The sequence below is a fragment of the Lissotriton vulgaris genome, chromosome 1_2 (assembly GCF_964263255.1).
Source record: "Lissotriton vulgaris chromosome 1_2, aLisVul1.2, whole genome shotgun sequence".
Lineage (NCBI taxonomy): Eukaryota > Metazoa > Chordata > Amphibia > Caudata > Salamandridae > Lissotriton > Lissotriton vulgaris.
This window is the reverse complement of record NC_141686.1, coordinates 353,352,585-353,369,040: the sequence shown is the minus strand read 5'-3', so window position 1 is coordinate 353,369,040 and position 16,456 is coordinate 353,352,585. Positions and strand designations below refer to the sequence as shown.

At 47.3% G+C, this 16,456-nt stretch overlaps 1 protein-coding gene across 2 annotated transcripts in view; it reads right to left on the bottom strand.

The window, feature by feature from the left end:
- Positions 1-16,456, bottom strand: part of LOC147736793 (uncharacterized) — a 172,482-nt gene that overhangs the window by 47,364 nt on the left and 108,662 nt on the right. The gene's annotated exons all lie outside the window — the stretch shown is intronic.

The following is a 16,456-nucleotide window of genomic DNA, read 5'->3' as shown; positions in this document are numbered from 1 at the left end:
CCAAACATATAATGGTTTACAGGTTTGTTTACCTGGGTACCAAAGTGGATCGCAGGCCTATGCAAGGCCTCGTTAACCAGTGGTTGCAATCTACCTCTCACTGTGCAGCACCCTGAAACTAATATAGGCCAGCATGAAGAAGGCTACCCTGAAAATAGGGGGAATTCACCTGATTAGGACACACAATTCCAAGGGAAACTCTAACACCACAAGCCAGAAACAGGAACCATCAATGCTCAAGACACAGACACAAACAGCCAGGGTAGTAGATAACTCAATTAGGGAGGGGGAATGTTAGATTCAGATTAATTTATAGAAAGGGCCCGCTCTTAGGAGTCCAGCACACCAGAGAACAACTGTTGCCTGCACTACCTAAATACCAATAAAACACTTGTTACGGTTACAGAGTAACCCTTTATCAGATCAACATAACACAGTTGTCCTATGTTCATCCCTTGCACTTACTGTGATGGAAACACCAGCTATGGAACTAGCTTCAATCACACCAGGAAGATTGCAACAGACAAATCACATGTGGTCCCAGGATCTAATACCTAAAGAAACAAGTCAGATGCACACACTCAAACACAAACAAATGTCGGGTTAAGCCTGGTATAAGCGAGATTCCACAGGAGCGAATAGGAATTTCCCCCCAACTTCCAGAAAACAGCACCCGGAATGCAAATGTTAAACACACTCACAGAAGGCTGTTCCCTAAAAGTATGGGGAATAAACCATAGAGTGTCCACCACTCTTCCCCAGAAGATGATGATAGAGAATTCTGTAATGGGCTGACTGGAGAGACTGGCACTGTAAACTAATGAATATCTTTTATAGACAAGAATCCATTTAAACATTAATGTATGTTCAGATCAATGCTCCACTTACCCCAGTGTGTCCCCGAAGGTCTTGGAAAACAGCAGAGAAGAGCCTCCACAATGAATGAGTGAAGGTTGAGGGCGTCTTCAAATGTTTCATACATTCTGTTGTTGGGACTTGGTGGAATAAGATACTCTCATACAGCTATTCATACAAAATAGATCTAGAGGAATCAAATGGTGGGTAAAACCCTATTGAGAGAGTAGCTCCAAAAAACTGAAACTGTGGAAGTGGAATGAATGCCAAACCTTAGAGTTGTCGCTGTGTGAGATACTGCTCAAGAGAGAAATAGAGCATCAATCACATTAAAGGACTCCTTAAGTGTTACATATAAACAAGCACTGGCGTTGCCAATAGATCTCGCAGTAGGAAAGTTGGAGCTATTGGTTTTGTAAATGACATTTTATATTTATGTTTTGTGATTTACAATGCCAATACTTTTAACTTTAGCATATGTGACACTTTTAGTATTTGTAATGTCACATGTTTTGTATTGCCTTTACTTAGATGTATTGATATTACAATTAACATTGGCTTTTAATTTTTTTAAATAATTAATACTTAAATAAAAGTGATTGTAATTTTTAATGGCAATAGCTTAAACTTTTGTAAATAACTGTTGTGAAGATTATGTTCAGTGACTAAAATCCAAGAACAGAAGTGAAATATTAACTTTTTTTGTGACATTTGCAATAAAGCTTCAAACATTGAGAGAACATATTTGAACCAGTGATGCTGTGGTAGTGCTGAGTGATGCTGTGGTGGTGCGGAGTGATGCTGTGGTGCCCCTGAGTGATGCTGTGGTGGAGCGATAGATAGATAGAGGGCGATAGATAGATAGACAGAGTGACGGCGATAGATAGATAGACAGAGTGAGGGCGATAGATTGATAGACAGTGAGGGCGATAGATAGAGTGAGGGCGATAGATAGATAGATTGATAGAGAGGGAGGGCGATAGAGAGATAAAAGTGAGGGCAATAGATAGATAGAGTGAGGGGAATAGATAGAGTGAGGGCGACAGATGTGTGTGTTTGTAGGTGTGCAGTTGTGTGTGGTTGTGTGTGTGGTTGTATGTGTGAGTGGTTGTATGTGTGAGTGGTTGTATGCGTGTATGGTGGTGGGGTTGTGTGTGGGGTTCTGCTACCATTCCATAAAAACTGAAAAACATTGCTATCCCAGCAATTGCCATATTCTAGTCTAGTTGACAGTTTTTTGTAGATACCTGGAGATTTATTTGTAATGAGCTCGCCTAACAAATGCTCTCAAAATACATGGGACACAATTGTGTGGCTGTGGTTAGGAAAGGGACCATGTAGCATCTGAGGAGAAGCAGAAGTGTCCGACTGAATGGAGAATGGTGGTTTTCACCTAGCCCCACTTTTCTTTCTAATAATAGTGCCTAGCCTAAGACTGCACCACTTTCGCCCTGATTTTTAGTTTCCACTTTCTATAAAACTTAGCAAGTATCTCCACAATGCTTCCAGAGAGCATGTAGAACAGAAAATAATCATTACAAACTGCTGAAGAGGCCTGACAGCCATACCACACTAACCAGAAAGCATTCAATACTGAGGACTTCCTGGTAGAGGTGGGCCAGTCAATGAAAACTCGAGCCAGGTTCGAGGCTAAAGCTTAGCTCTGGATCAGCTCGAGATCCTGTTAAAACCTGGAGCAGAGCTAGCATGTGGCTTCTGTCTGTCACCCTCATGCACGGAGGTAAAAGCGTATTAACATTTGAGGTAAAAATGGGGGGCAAATAGACATTTAGTGGCTGATTTGTACACAGTGAAAGTAGAAAACCTGGATTAATCTAGAGTGCCCCGCATAACCAAATTATGTGATCCTAGGCAAACTTTTTTTTTTTAACCAATCCTGTTTTTTTTCTATACTGCATATTAAAGCACCTTCAAATTTGTAAGTTCAGAACACCAGGTGTACAAAACCTATTGTGTTTGATTTAATAGACTATAATTTTGCTCGGTATATAAGAATCTAGCGACACACAGGGTTCACATGACAACGGCTTGCCTCTTAGTTCACTAATAGTACTGTCGTCAGGGGGAGGATGGGCAGGAACAGTTTAAGTTCAGGTTTTAAAACTGCCTCTTTTAAAAAGCACTTGTCAGTGCAGCGCTATAACGTGACGTGCTAATTAATGTCAAAGTTTCTGCATGCTTTACAGGGCTCGGCTCGTGCACGACTTTAAGAGCCAAGCCAGACCCTGGGCTCGGCTTGCCCTGTTAATATGTTGGCTCGTCCACCTCTACTTCCTGGAGGGCTAAAGCATCAGTCAGCAGTGATTCCATCGTGATCAGGTGGAAATGGTTCTTACGAGCCAAAGGTTTCTTTGTTCTTTTAGCATTAACATAATGTCGCCCAACAACCTGCTCTGCAACACACAATCAAAATTTCAATTCAAAATTTTCTGTGCCTTCCACCAAGCATGTGCGAGGCGGATAAGTGAACAAATATTGGAAGGTATTATTTGTATTTTGACCTCTCTTCATTTTTCCTTCAGCACGTTTGCACTATTGCATGTAGAGCTGTAGAAATGAAAGTAGCATCTGCACGACAGGCAGCATACCCATCTGTGCTTGCTGAATCTGAAAGGCGGCGCAGATGCTAAAGCTTTGGATGTGGGGGGCTGCATGTATGCTTGACTTTAAAAAGTGCTCAGACACGTTCTGTCTGCAGAGGAAAAAGTGTTGGGAAGATGGGCGACTGAACATCGATACACAAAACTGCCCCAGTTCAGCATCGCATAGACAACCTCCACACTGCCCCAAAAAAGACGAAGCATCCCTAACCAGGAGAAGGGAGAGTAAGGGAGGAGCAGGCATCAGCCGAGGAAGAGTAAGCTCTAGGTGGGAGATCTAGTGAATGGCTGAGGGAGTGAAATGGAATGGAAGCCAACAGTGAAGACGTAAAGAGACTCGGAGAGAACGAGGAAGGAGTAGGAAGATGTCAGAATGTAAAAGATGCGGTATGGAGGAGGAAGGAGATGGAGGAAGGAGAGAGTAATTGAGGAAAGAATAAGCTAAACCGGATATGTAGCAACAGTGGAAACCTGGCTAAAATGAGAAGCAAAAGGACACAGCAAAAGGAAAAGAAGGGAAATCAAAATAGGGCCAAAAGTAAGATTCCGCTTCGGAAACAAAGAACAGAGCAGCAGGGTATCAAAAAGAGAAGGTAGAGAAAGTAAGGATGGGACTTGATGGAATGATAAAAAAAAGATGACAGCACAAGACCTGGGAGAAGTGGAGGAAAATGAAGGGAGACGTATATGGGCATGTAATGAGAAAGCTAGAGTCAAAGAACGGGTGATGTGGAGGACACAGAGGTAATTGGAACAGAGCAGCAGGGAAGGAGGTGCGGGCAGGAGAAAGAGGAATAAGGGAGGAGCAGGCGTCGGCCGAGGAGGCGAAAGCTCTAGGTGGGAGATCTAGTGAACGGCTGAGGGAGTGAAATGGAAAAGAAGCCAACAGTGAAAACGTAAAGAGACTCAAAGGAGAGAATGAGGAAGGAGTAGGAAGATGTCAGAATGTAAAAGATGCGGTATGGAGGAGGAAGGAGATGTAGGAAGGAGAGAGTAATTGAGGAAAGAATAAGCTAAACCGGATATGTAGCAACAGTGAAAACCTGGCTAAAATGAGGAGCAAAAGGACACAGCAAAAGGAAAAGAAGGGAAATCAAAATAGAGACAAAGTAAGATTGCGCTGCGGAAACAAAGAACAGAGCAGCAGGGTGTCAGAAAGAGAAGGTAGAGAAAGTAAGGATGGGACTTGATGGAATGATTAAAAAAAATAAAAAAACAAGCAAGAAGATGAGCGGCCGGGAAACTGAAAGTACGGCCGGCCAGCCATGAATAATTAGGGGAGGAGAAGCCGCACAGCACACGCTGGGAGAAGCCCTTTGATGTGCTGTGCGGCCGTGAAAAAATGCAATTAGGAGGGAGGGAGGCTGATGCACGTGCTTGTTTGGTCACGTGATTCACGTGAACTCAAAGAAAACCGCACCAAAAAGCCCTTGGTTTGACGAGCATTTTGAGCACTTGAATTCTCGCTCCGCTCAATGCGCATGCGCGCATTGATAGGTCGCGAGACCTAAAGAGCTGCAGGTCTCAAAGTAGTGAAGGGATAAATAATAGCTATTATGTTTGTCTGGCTCCGTAGGGAATATGGAGCAGAACAATCAAGAATAGTAAAAGGGTGAGGCCGGTAGAGGCGAGTCGTCCGGCTCCGTGGACCTGGAAGAGCGGAACAAACTCACACTCGGAAGGCAGGGGTGAGGTACACCGTCCAGCTCCAGGGGTAACCGAGAGCGGAACAGCTACACACTCGAAAGGAGGGATGAGGTGCGCCGTCTGGCTCCAGGGGGCAGCGAGAGCACACCACCCACACACTCGGGAGGAAGGGGAGGTGTGCCGTCCGGCTCCAGTAGGCAGCAGGAGCGGAACAGCCACACACTCGGGGAGAAGAAGTGAGAAGCTCCGTCCGGCTCCTGAAGGGCAACAGGAGCGGAACGCACGACTGACTCACCGGGGAAAAGAAAATCTTCCGAGGGGAGAACGATCCGGTAATCAAAACGAGACTGGTGGAAACTCCTAATACAGGGCGCTAGGCAGGACTCGAAGAGGAACTCAGAAGCAAAGAAAGGGGGCGTGGTTACGTCCAAAGAACAGTAAGCCAAGGAGCGGCTTACGTTGGAGACAGCTGTCGTCGTCTGGGGACCGTCTGTAAATTACCAAAAGCGAAGGGAGGCACAAATCCGAACATACATTAAGGTTAGTTTCATACATCCTATCCCCCAACTATCGTCTATTCCTAACAATAAATGCACAGCTGGGAGCATGCACTCCAGCGAAGGACAATGCCAGAGCAGCTGGGGCGTTGCACTCATCAGATAAACAATGTATGGCAGTAAGCGTTATCCTATATAACACACACAACACACCTTCGACCCCCTCAGAATGTGACATCTAGTTGGTATTTATGGTCCCTTCTATAAGAGTAGGATAAAGTAGCTAAACACAATGGGTCACAGAAGGCACTTATTCATTTCGGTATTCCCAGAAGTCATTGAGGAGTCTTAAAGTTAGGACACCTAACTTTACTACTCCTAAACTGAGAAAAATCCTAACTTTAAGACTTTCTGTATTTACAGAAGGCATTTAGGAGTCCTAAAGTTAGTACTCCTAACTTTATGACCCCTAAACTGAGAAAAATCCTAACTTTAACACTTTCTGTATTCACAGAAGGCATTTAGGAGTCCTAAAGTTACGACTCCTAACTTTAGGACCGTAATGACTGAAATTCAAATACCCTCCTCAAAAGCGTTACGAACCCCAACTTTACTCATCACATCACTAGACCCACCCACACCGCCAAATACTTCCTGGCCTCTCTCTTCTCTACACTAAACAACATCAGAGTCTACAAACCAACGCCTATCAACTGAACTGACAGCACCCTTTTGAGTTTCAAGCTCACCATCCAAGAGTACAGGAGATCCACCACCTCTGGACAGGCGGCCGCTACTGGAAGAACATCTCAGAGAAGGTCTGGGCATCGGAACCCTCCATACGCCTCCCCAAGCACACCAGCAACCTAGCGGAAGACATCAAGAACTTCAATGAATAGATCACCACTTGCACCAACAACCTGGCCCCCCTCAAGCACATAAAAATCAAGATCACAGAAGTACACAAAAGAACTGTAGATTGTGATGCAGCACTGTAAGCACTTGGAAGGCAAGTGGAGAATGATCCGAGACACCACAGCAAATGGCGTCTTCTAATCTGCCCTGACATGCCTCCACCAGCATGTCTGAAATGCCAAGTGAACAGCCCACACCCAACGCATCGAAGCCAGCAACAACAGCACCGAATAAATCTTCTTTATAGTCAGAAAATTCACGGTGCTGCAGCCACCACCAGCAACATCTCCCCTTACAAGACCCAATGCAACAAACTCTGTAATTTCTTTTGGAAGGCGATCACATCCACCTACGCCAACTTCAACCGGCAATCTGACTCCAGCAACCTCGCAGCAAGTCTTCCTATCTCAACTGAAGAACGGACCATGACTATGTAGAATGCCATCTCCACAAAAGAGACTGCTGCAACCATGAAGACCATCCACTGTGGGGCCCCCTAGACCCATACCACCACCACACTTTCAACAAAGGTCTAACCACCGCCAGTGACGTCCTCACTCCCATACTGAAAGACTCCATCAATACGGTCTTCTTCCCAGAAACCCGGAATCAGGCAGCTGTCACAGCCCCACTGAGGAAACCCTCTGAGGACCTCACCAAACTCTCAAACTACTGACTAATCACCCTCCTATCGTACATGGCCAAAGTCCTTGAGAAAACCATCAAGAAGTGTCTGACCAGCTACTTCGTGAACCACCAGCCCCTCAAGGCCACCCAGAGTATGGAAACAGAACTCATTGAACCTACCTACACTATTTGCGTGATCCTAGACAGAGGAGAGGGTAAGGCCGTCATACTAATGAACCTCTTGGCTGTGTGTCACATGGTACCACATCTCATCCTCTTCAGGTGCCTTCACAAGGACGAGATTCAAGAACCTGCATGCAGCTGATCTGCTACTTCCAGATTGATATAACTCTGATAGTCAACCTGACGTCATACCCCTTGGAAACCAGAAATCTCATCTGGCGATCACCTCAAGGTTCACTCCTCAGCAGAACACTATTCAACACTTAAATACCCCACCGGCCAACGCCATCCATAACCACTACATCAATATCCTCTCCTTCACTGACAAAACACAACTAATACTGTCCCTCTTGGACTAAATCCACAGCACAAGAAACAAGTTCACTACCTGCATGATGGAAGTAGCCAAAACGATGATGTTTAACTGTCTCAAACCCGAAACTGACAAGATAGAAGTGTTGATCTTTGGAAACATCACCTGTCCATGGGACTCCACCATTCAACCTACGACCTACTCCCACCTCCAGCTTGCACTCCAGTAACCTAGGGATCATCATCAACAAAAAGGTGGACTGGTTCACCCAGGTCAATGCCGTCACTGCTTCCACACCCTAAAGAACATTTTCAAATGGCTCCCAAGAATCACCATAAGATCATCATCCACACACTCATCAACAGCAGTTTGTACTACAGGAACTCTCTCTATGCAGGAATCATCAAACAGCTCACCAGAAGGCTGAAAACCACCCAAAATGCAGCAGCCAAACACATCCTCAACCTCTCACTCAGAACACATATCACAGCTCCATGGCTCCAGATACATAAGCGCCCACAGTTCAAACTCCTCACCTATATATTCAAGACACTACCAAACAAATCCCTGCCTACATTAACAACTGCATATCCATCCATCAACCCCCTATGCACCTCTGTTCAGCCAGACTCATACTCAGACACATCTCATGCATACACAGAAACAGATCCAGAGGTCAACTCTTCTCATACATCACTACTAAAGCGTGGAACGACTTCAGTCAACACATCAGAGCCTCCTCCTCACTTCTTGAGCTAAGCAAGAAGCTGAAGACATGGCTCTTCAAAAACATGTCGAGAGTTCGGACAGATTGAGGTGGTCTTGGGTGCAAAATTGGTGCAGATTAACTTTTTTTCCAATGTATTTATTATTAGGAATGTGTTAGACCCAGCAGTTTCTGGCTGGTGTGCATCTAAGCCAGGCAGAATCCACTGTCCTAGATAGGATGAGTACGATACACTTGTCTGATAACCTGCGCTCGCCCTTGGATAGCTTGGCACAGAGCAGTCAGGCTTATCCTCAAGGTCAAAGTGTAAAGTGCTGGAACAACCCTCAACCTGGCAACACTCTGTGGACGCGACAAAAAGACTCCACACGGTATGTATACAACACTGGTCTTTGTATTGCACACACATTGAAATCAAAACAACATACACATTGCATATATATTTTACAGTTATATCAAATGTTCAATCTCTTCCATGAGCAGCAGAACGGCATTAACATATATATAATTGTCCAAAGTGTTCGCTTGCACCATTATCCCTTCAGCCTTGTAAGCAACATACACACAATACAAGCAATCTCTTCCACATTAAAAGCAACAGAAGCATATATCCAGGCTGTTCAGAGGTATTCCACTTTTCCGCTAACACATTTGCATAAACAACAACATTCCCATTATCGCGTACTCCGTATACTTGTAATGGTCAAGAAATCACAGCTTCTCTCTTCACCTTGCGACTTAGCCCCTCAGCCACTCAAACTACACCAGCCAACGATACAGATTGCCCCTGCTGTCAACACTTTGATTAGATTAAGGGACCACCTAAAGCGGAAGGAAACAGTTACATGTTTTCGTCCATCCAGATTAGGTCCTCAGGCACCTAGTGGCACCTTCACGAGTGCAGGATCACTATCCTCCCCACAGGAAAAATACTGCAACACAAGAAGCTGGCACGCCCCCAATTTGGAGAATGATTTCACCTCCGGCAGAGGTGGGAGCTACAGTTGCTCCAGGGAGCAAGTCGTGGGTGCACACAAGGCACGACAAGACCTTTCAGTCACGCTATCCTTAACAACATAGTACCTTGTGGCGTGGGCCTGGAGAGAGGGAGCGAGTGACCTCAGACTGAGGCTGCGATGTCAGGCACTGTTGTCCTCTCAATCTGGTAGTCGGACACAGTCTATGCTGCCAGCTTGGCTATCGGTTGGCTATCGCAGACTCTGCAAACTTCTCACAACACTGCTCAGAAACCTAACGCCTAGGAATACTAAATAGCAGAGGTGTCCGGCTGAAAGCTTGAGCCTCTCAGACTCATTAAACGTCCCCTGCACTCATTGAACTTGTCACTCTATAGCCACCCCAGGTGTGCCACTGAACTTTACCAGCTCACTCTACGGCACAGTCTGATGACTGCGCACGTCGGAAGGGTCCTTGTACCAACCGGTGATCATTTCCACATGTTTACCCCTCACCCTGCGCGGTCCTTACGAGCTTGTGGAAACAGGGAGACCTTTTCTATCCCTGGGAACTCGAGCCCTAGGAGAGTGGTTGGGGACCTGGGTCACAACAGTTGCCAATTAGCTGCAGGCCAGCAGCATCCAGGCAAAGTCCCATTCCTAGAGCACAACACAGATAATCCAGGTGCAGCCCCCGCCCCAATAGTTCTTCTTGTTGATGTCCCAGCATCAAACCAGCGTAGTATGTTTCCAATCCCCAAAGCGTCTCTAACTACTAAAGGCAGAGCCCAAGTGGTTATACCCACAATGACCTATGAAGATGAGATCAGTTGAAAAGGCCACCTTTCAAAAGCACGGGCACTCTCTAAATGTTGTCATGTCTGACATCCTACCCTGGGAGGCTTGATCAGTATCTTTAGTGGGGCCACAACCCTGCCACTTGGAATGCAGGTGCCAATTCCACCCCCTCTTAATCAACACAGGAAGACCCCTCAGAGTGAGAGGTCTACAGTATACCTTGAGCCCTTGGTTTACGGCTTTCTTATCAGAAATGCACAGAAGTAGCCATCCCCATCCCCCGCAGCCAGCTGTGAATTGGAGACAGGTGGATAGGCATACAGAGCCATGAGTACAGACATTCCCACTTTCCCAAAGTGGTATTTCTACTGTCATATTGTCGAATTCACTCACACCACCGGAGCAGGTTCGCCATTACGAACTCATCGATATCAAAAACTATACGGACACTCTTCAGCATACAGGAAATCCAGCTCAAAAGCCTTTCCACAGATCCCTCAGGCCAATACAATACGAGGAGCAGGCCCTACTGTACCAAACACACTACTCTGTGCCATTCACTACCAGTGTATGTAGAGCACACACACACCTGCCCTACCCCTTACCAACATCGCACCCTGTCCCCAGGGAGTACTCATGTATAGCAAGAGACATGCAGAATCTTGGCAAGCGTCTTCTTAAATGCCAAGCCTAGTAACAGTAACCTACACACACAGGCCCCGTCATGGCAAATCTGTGGCACATTTGAAAAACTACCTTCGTGGGTGGCAAAACCAGTTCTTCAGGCCCACGAAGAAGGTGTTGAGTTACATGCCCTAGGTATTTATTTATTTATTTATTTTGAAAGTTTTATATAGCACGAACAAGATCTTAACAGATATCAGAGCGCTTTACAAAGCTGAGAATGCCAGCAAGAGATTGGGGTTACACATAATAAGTGGTAAGGGTAAGTACGTGAGGGAGCAAAGTAGTACAACACATCAATAATACAAATATAACAGTTAGATGTGTGCATAGATAGTCAGTAGCGTCAATAATACAGGTGAAATACATAGTCATAGAGTTCGAACAGAGTTAAATGAGTGCATAGATAGACAGTAGTGACAATAATACAGGTGAAATACATAGTCATAGCGTTCGAACAAAGTAATACAGGTCGGTGTGGGGTCTTTCCAGATCCACGCTTATAGGTCAAGTGTATCTGGCCATATGGCTGAGATACCCGCCACCCCCTCTCAACACAATCCCCAAAGGAGGGAAACCGGAAACAGTTCTTGAAGTTTTTGGAAGAGGGAGGGAGTGACCCTCCCGGCCGTATTTATTAAAACAAAAATTAAAACATTAAATCAACAGTTTCATATTAATGTACAATTTCATTACCACATTGCGATGTTTGGCTAACCTTAACAGATTCTCTAATACAGAGGTTCTCCTAGCCGAACTAACATCCTACAAAACATTTACTTGAAATTTTGAAATTGTACATCCTAACGTTTAAGGGCCAACGGCAAGGTCGTAACCGGTGTCAAGATCCCTAACCAGAAATACCCCCCCCCCCCACTTGGGAGGGGCGACAGCACTGAGGCGTACCTCAAGTGCAACTACCAATTTCCCTTGACTTGACGGGGGCACCAATAAACTCGACGCCATTTAAAGGTCGTTCGAGGACTCGTGTGAGGTATCTAGAAGGTAGCGTAGACCTCCCCCCAAACCCCGCACAACTTACCACATCTGCCGTCGCAGACGTCACTGGCCCCAGGAAATTCCCCAGGAGGGGGCTGTAACCCCTCCTACACAGGAAGGGGCCTTGACCGCCTTTCCTTTTCTTTCGGCGACCCATCCTTAGAAGGGACCGCCTCCCCGTTGAGGGGCCAATGGCCACCTCTCCCGAGCGCTCCCATCCGTGTTGGGTGACGCCCACTCATAGGGATCTTCCAATTAGTGCTCACCGATCATGATCTTACCGCCCGACCAAAATAAATACGACAATGCTAACTAACCTACCAAACTAAAAATTACATTGGCCACTATGACCGTATTAAAAGCATGCTTATAAATGAACACTAAAGCCGAAATTCTTTAATCACAAAACCTACATGAAATAGACCATTCTTTATTACACACTCAAAATCGACACAATAATACCACAACCTGGAACTGAAATTAGAATTAACCATCAATTTTATTCAAAACAACTGGCTGTCTTCAGGGGCTGGTGGGTGGGTCAAAATTGGCTCTTCGTTCCGTCTCGAGCCCACGTGCAGCGAGGAGGTGCAGCTTCAGAGCACAGGAACAAGAGGATGCCTTCTGGTCTTGCGTCCCCTTTTATCCGTCTTCAGGGCGGGCGTAAACCCGCCCCTGCCTGCCCCGAGGGCGTGGCCAGCTGCGTCAGTGTCTAGGCCAGCCCACTCTAGGGCGGGAAAAAGCGCGCCCCGGCTACGCCGCTTCGGGCATACCAGCCGAGACGCGCCTCCCGCCCAAGATGGCTTCCCGGGGGGATCGTGGTACTCTGCCATACGTTCGGGGGGACCGAGTGGTCGCCCCTTTCCATATGGCTGAGATACCCGCCACCCCCTCTCAACACAATCCCCAAAGGAGGGAAACCGGAAACAGTTCTTGAAGTTTTTGGAAGAGGGAGGGAGTGACCCTCCCGGCCGTATTTATTAAAACAAAAATTAAAACATTAAATCAACAGTTTCATATTAATGTACAATTTCATTACCACATTGCGATGTTTGGCTAACCGTAACAGATTCTCTAATACAGAGGTTCTCCTAGCCGAACTAACATCCTACAAAACATTTACTTGAAAGTTTGAAATTGTACATCCTAACGTTTAAGGGCCAACGGCAAGGTCGTAACCGGTGTCAAGATCCCTAACCAGAAATACCCCCCCCCACTTGGGAGGGGCGACAGCACTGAGGCGTACCTCAAGTGCAACTACCAATTTCCCTTGACTTGACGGGGGCACCAATAAACTCGACGCCATTTAAAGGTCGTTCGAGGACTCGTGTGAGGTATCTAGAAGGTAGCGTAGACCTCCCCCCAAACCCCGCACAACTTACCACATCTGCCGTCGCAGACGTCACTGGCCCCGGGAAATTCCCCAGGAGGGGGCTGTAACCCCTCCTACACAGGAAGGGGCCTTGACCGCCTTTCCTTTTCTTTCGGCGACCCATCCTTAGAAGGGACCGCCTCCCCGTTGAGGGGCCAATGGCCACCTCTCCCGAGCGCTCCCATCCGTGTTGGGTGACGCCCACTCATAGGGATCTTCCAATTAGTGCTCACCGATCATGACCTTACCGCCACAGGCCGGATAGTTGACCGGCTATCCGGACCCCCCACAAAGCTCCTACCTAAAGGTCATGTTTTAACGTTTTTAACCATGCTACGAAGTCTCCTATGAGTAACTCATTCCCCACCCGAGACAAATGCACACCATCCCCCAGATACATACTGTCATCATTAATACAGCCATGCGAAATAGAATGCAATGTCCTGGAACGGAACAACCTACTCACTTTGTTATTAAGCTTTCTAACAGAATGATTCAAAGCAGGAATAGAAATAGCCCCTCGCCACACCTTCCGTGGGATCATATGGGACCACGCAATTGTGCACCCCGAAACTCTCCTCGCCAACCAACTTACAGTGGAAAGCATTGCCTCCAGGAGAAGTCGTCTACCGGTGTTGACCAAATCATTGCCCCCTAGATGTACTATGACTATAGACGGCGGTGACCTCGTCCGCCCTAACAAACCCTCGAAAAATGTTTGAAACTGGTCAATACAGAGACCGCCTCTTCCGTAGAAGTACACCCTGCACCCGTATTCCCCAGCTACGTGAATCATGTCACCTGCTTTGAATACGTCCGCGGCACGCCTCACGTATGAGTGGCCCACGACCCACACCTCCTTTTTCACAGCCGGTGATGTCTGACCGCTGGCCCGGTGTTGGGTCGACTGCACAGTCCGCCCCGCCTCGTAGGCTTGCGCAACTGAAAACCAAACAAAACAAGAGGCGTGAGTACATCATTACAGCTTCACAACATGTGCAACCGTACATACCTCTTATAACAATTGGAGGACCAACGCCCCACTCGTTTCACTTGTTCAACATTAAGACCCCTAGCTGTAGCTTCTGTAGCAGCCCCTATCCGAAAGGAATGGGTCCCAAACTCGCCCGGGTTCAAGCCCGCAGCGGCAATTGACATCGCAAGCACCCGCTGAAACTGAAATTTCGTCAGTGGGGTGGCGTCCGCGTGTCTCAACAAGGTCCCCCCCCATGATGCCCCCCTTCGTGCTAGGTAGTCTTCTAAACACTTTACCGGACACATGGAGGACCCGGGAATCCTGCGTATGATTATGCAGTCACCCATCCCATCTTGATCGGTCTTGGACCTGACAAAGGAGACAGTCATGAACATGTGGAAGGGAGTGTGGCCAACAACTGGGCCAACCTATCCAAACCTATCGGGCGCCTCTCATCTACTCTGCGACCCTCAAGGCGTTGCCACCCACGCAGCGCTTTCTGTACAACGAAAGACGCTGTCGGGTCCTGGATACCATGAGCCCTGGCAACAAAGGAAATGGCAGCACGATGCCTCTGGGCCGTAGCTACCGATTTCCCAGCCCTACGTAAGGACATCAGAAAATTCACTACCCATTCCTCGTGGCCCCAAAGCCCCTCTCTATCAGTCCCCAAAAAGGCTAAATAGGACCGAAACGCCCCTTCATATGCCTTCCTCGTCCTTGGTGCTAGACTCTCTCCCACGAGGTGACGAAGTTCGGGGCACCGAGAGACCAGAGAGCTTCGGGAAAGGGTGCCGGCTCTGGGTCCGCTGTGGGAAGGAAACCCGAGAAAGCCTGCATATGAAAACGAGACAGTGCATCAGCCGCCTGATTCATTACCCCCGGGACATGTTTCGCTCTGAATAGCACATTCAGTTGCATACACAGTAAAACAATTTCTTTGAGCAGTCTTAAAAGCAGTTTACATCGTGCTGCCTGGCTATTGATGCACTCGACCACGGTCATATTGTCAGACCAAAATACCACAGAGTGATCTTTGAACCCTTCGGGCCAGGTTCTCAGGGCCACCAAAATGGGGAAAAGTTCCAGGAAAGCAATATTACTTGTCAGGCCATTGTCATGCCACCAGGTCGGCCACCTTTGTGCCGACCATTTTGTGCCGAAGATGGCACCAAAACCTATGCTACCTGCCGAATCTGTCCATAGGCCCAGCTCTTCAGAGGACACGGCTGGTTTGTTCCAGACGACTCGACCATTGAAATCCGCCAGAAATGCTAACCAAATGCGCATGTCCTGGCGGACCTCAGCCGATAGTCTTGTGCGATGATGACCCTCCTTTAGGCCAACCATAGCTTGGGCAATTGAACGGGAAAAGGGGCGGGCCATTGGTATAACCCTCAGGGCAAAATTCAACTGTCCCACCAACTGCTGTAACTGATGCAGCGTAACTTTAGATCCATTTATACACACTTGCAGGGCTGCCCTGAACTTCCACACTTTGTCAGCTGGTAAACGAAAACAACCCTCACTGGAGTCTAACTCGATCCCCAAAAACTCGAGGCAAGTCGCAGGACCCACCGTCTTACCTGGTGCCAATGGCACACCAAACTGCTTCATTAACACACAAAATTCGGCCAAAGCCTGGCCACATTCAAGTTCCCCGGCTGCCCCAAGGAACAGAAAATCATCAAGGTAATGCATTACATGTTGGAAACCCGTCTTCTTTGTGAAGACCCATTGTAGAAAACTACTGAATTTCTCGAAATAGGCACAAGATATAGAGCACCCCATCGGCATACACCTATCCATGTAATAATGACCCTGAAACATGAAACCCAGGAGACGCTGGTCGTCTGGGTGTACCGGGAGCAATCGGAACGCTGACTCGATATCTGACTTCGCCATCAGCGCCCCGGGCCCCAGGCGATTCAAAATGGCTACGGCCTCATCGAAGGATGCGTACCGCACCGAACACACTTCTGGATCTATTGCATCGTTTACAGAAAGACCACGTGGAGCTGATAAATTATGAATCAGTCGGAACTCACCCGGGTCCTTCTTGGGGACCACCCCTAAAGGAGAACAAACAAAATTCTGCACCGGGGGTACACTAAACGGGCCGGCGACCCGACCCCGAGTAACCTCTTTCCGGATCTTATCCTGTACCACGGTCGTATGCTGCAGGACCGAAAGTTGATTTTTACACTTCTCCACACCCTGAAAGTCCCCTACCGGGATGCGGAAACCATACGAAAACCCGTTCCGCAGCACCCCAGCAGAAGTACG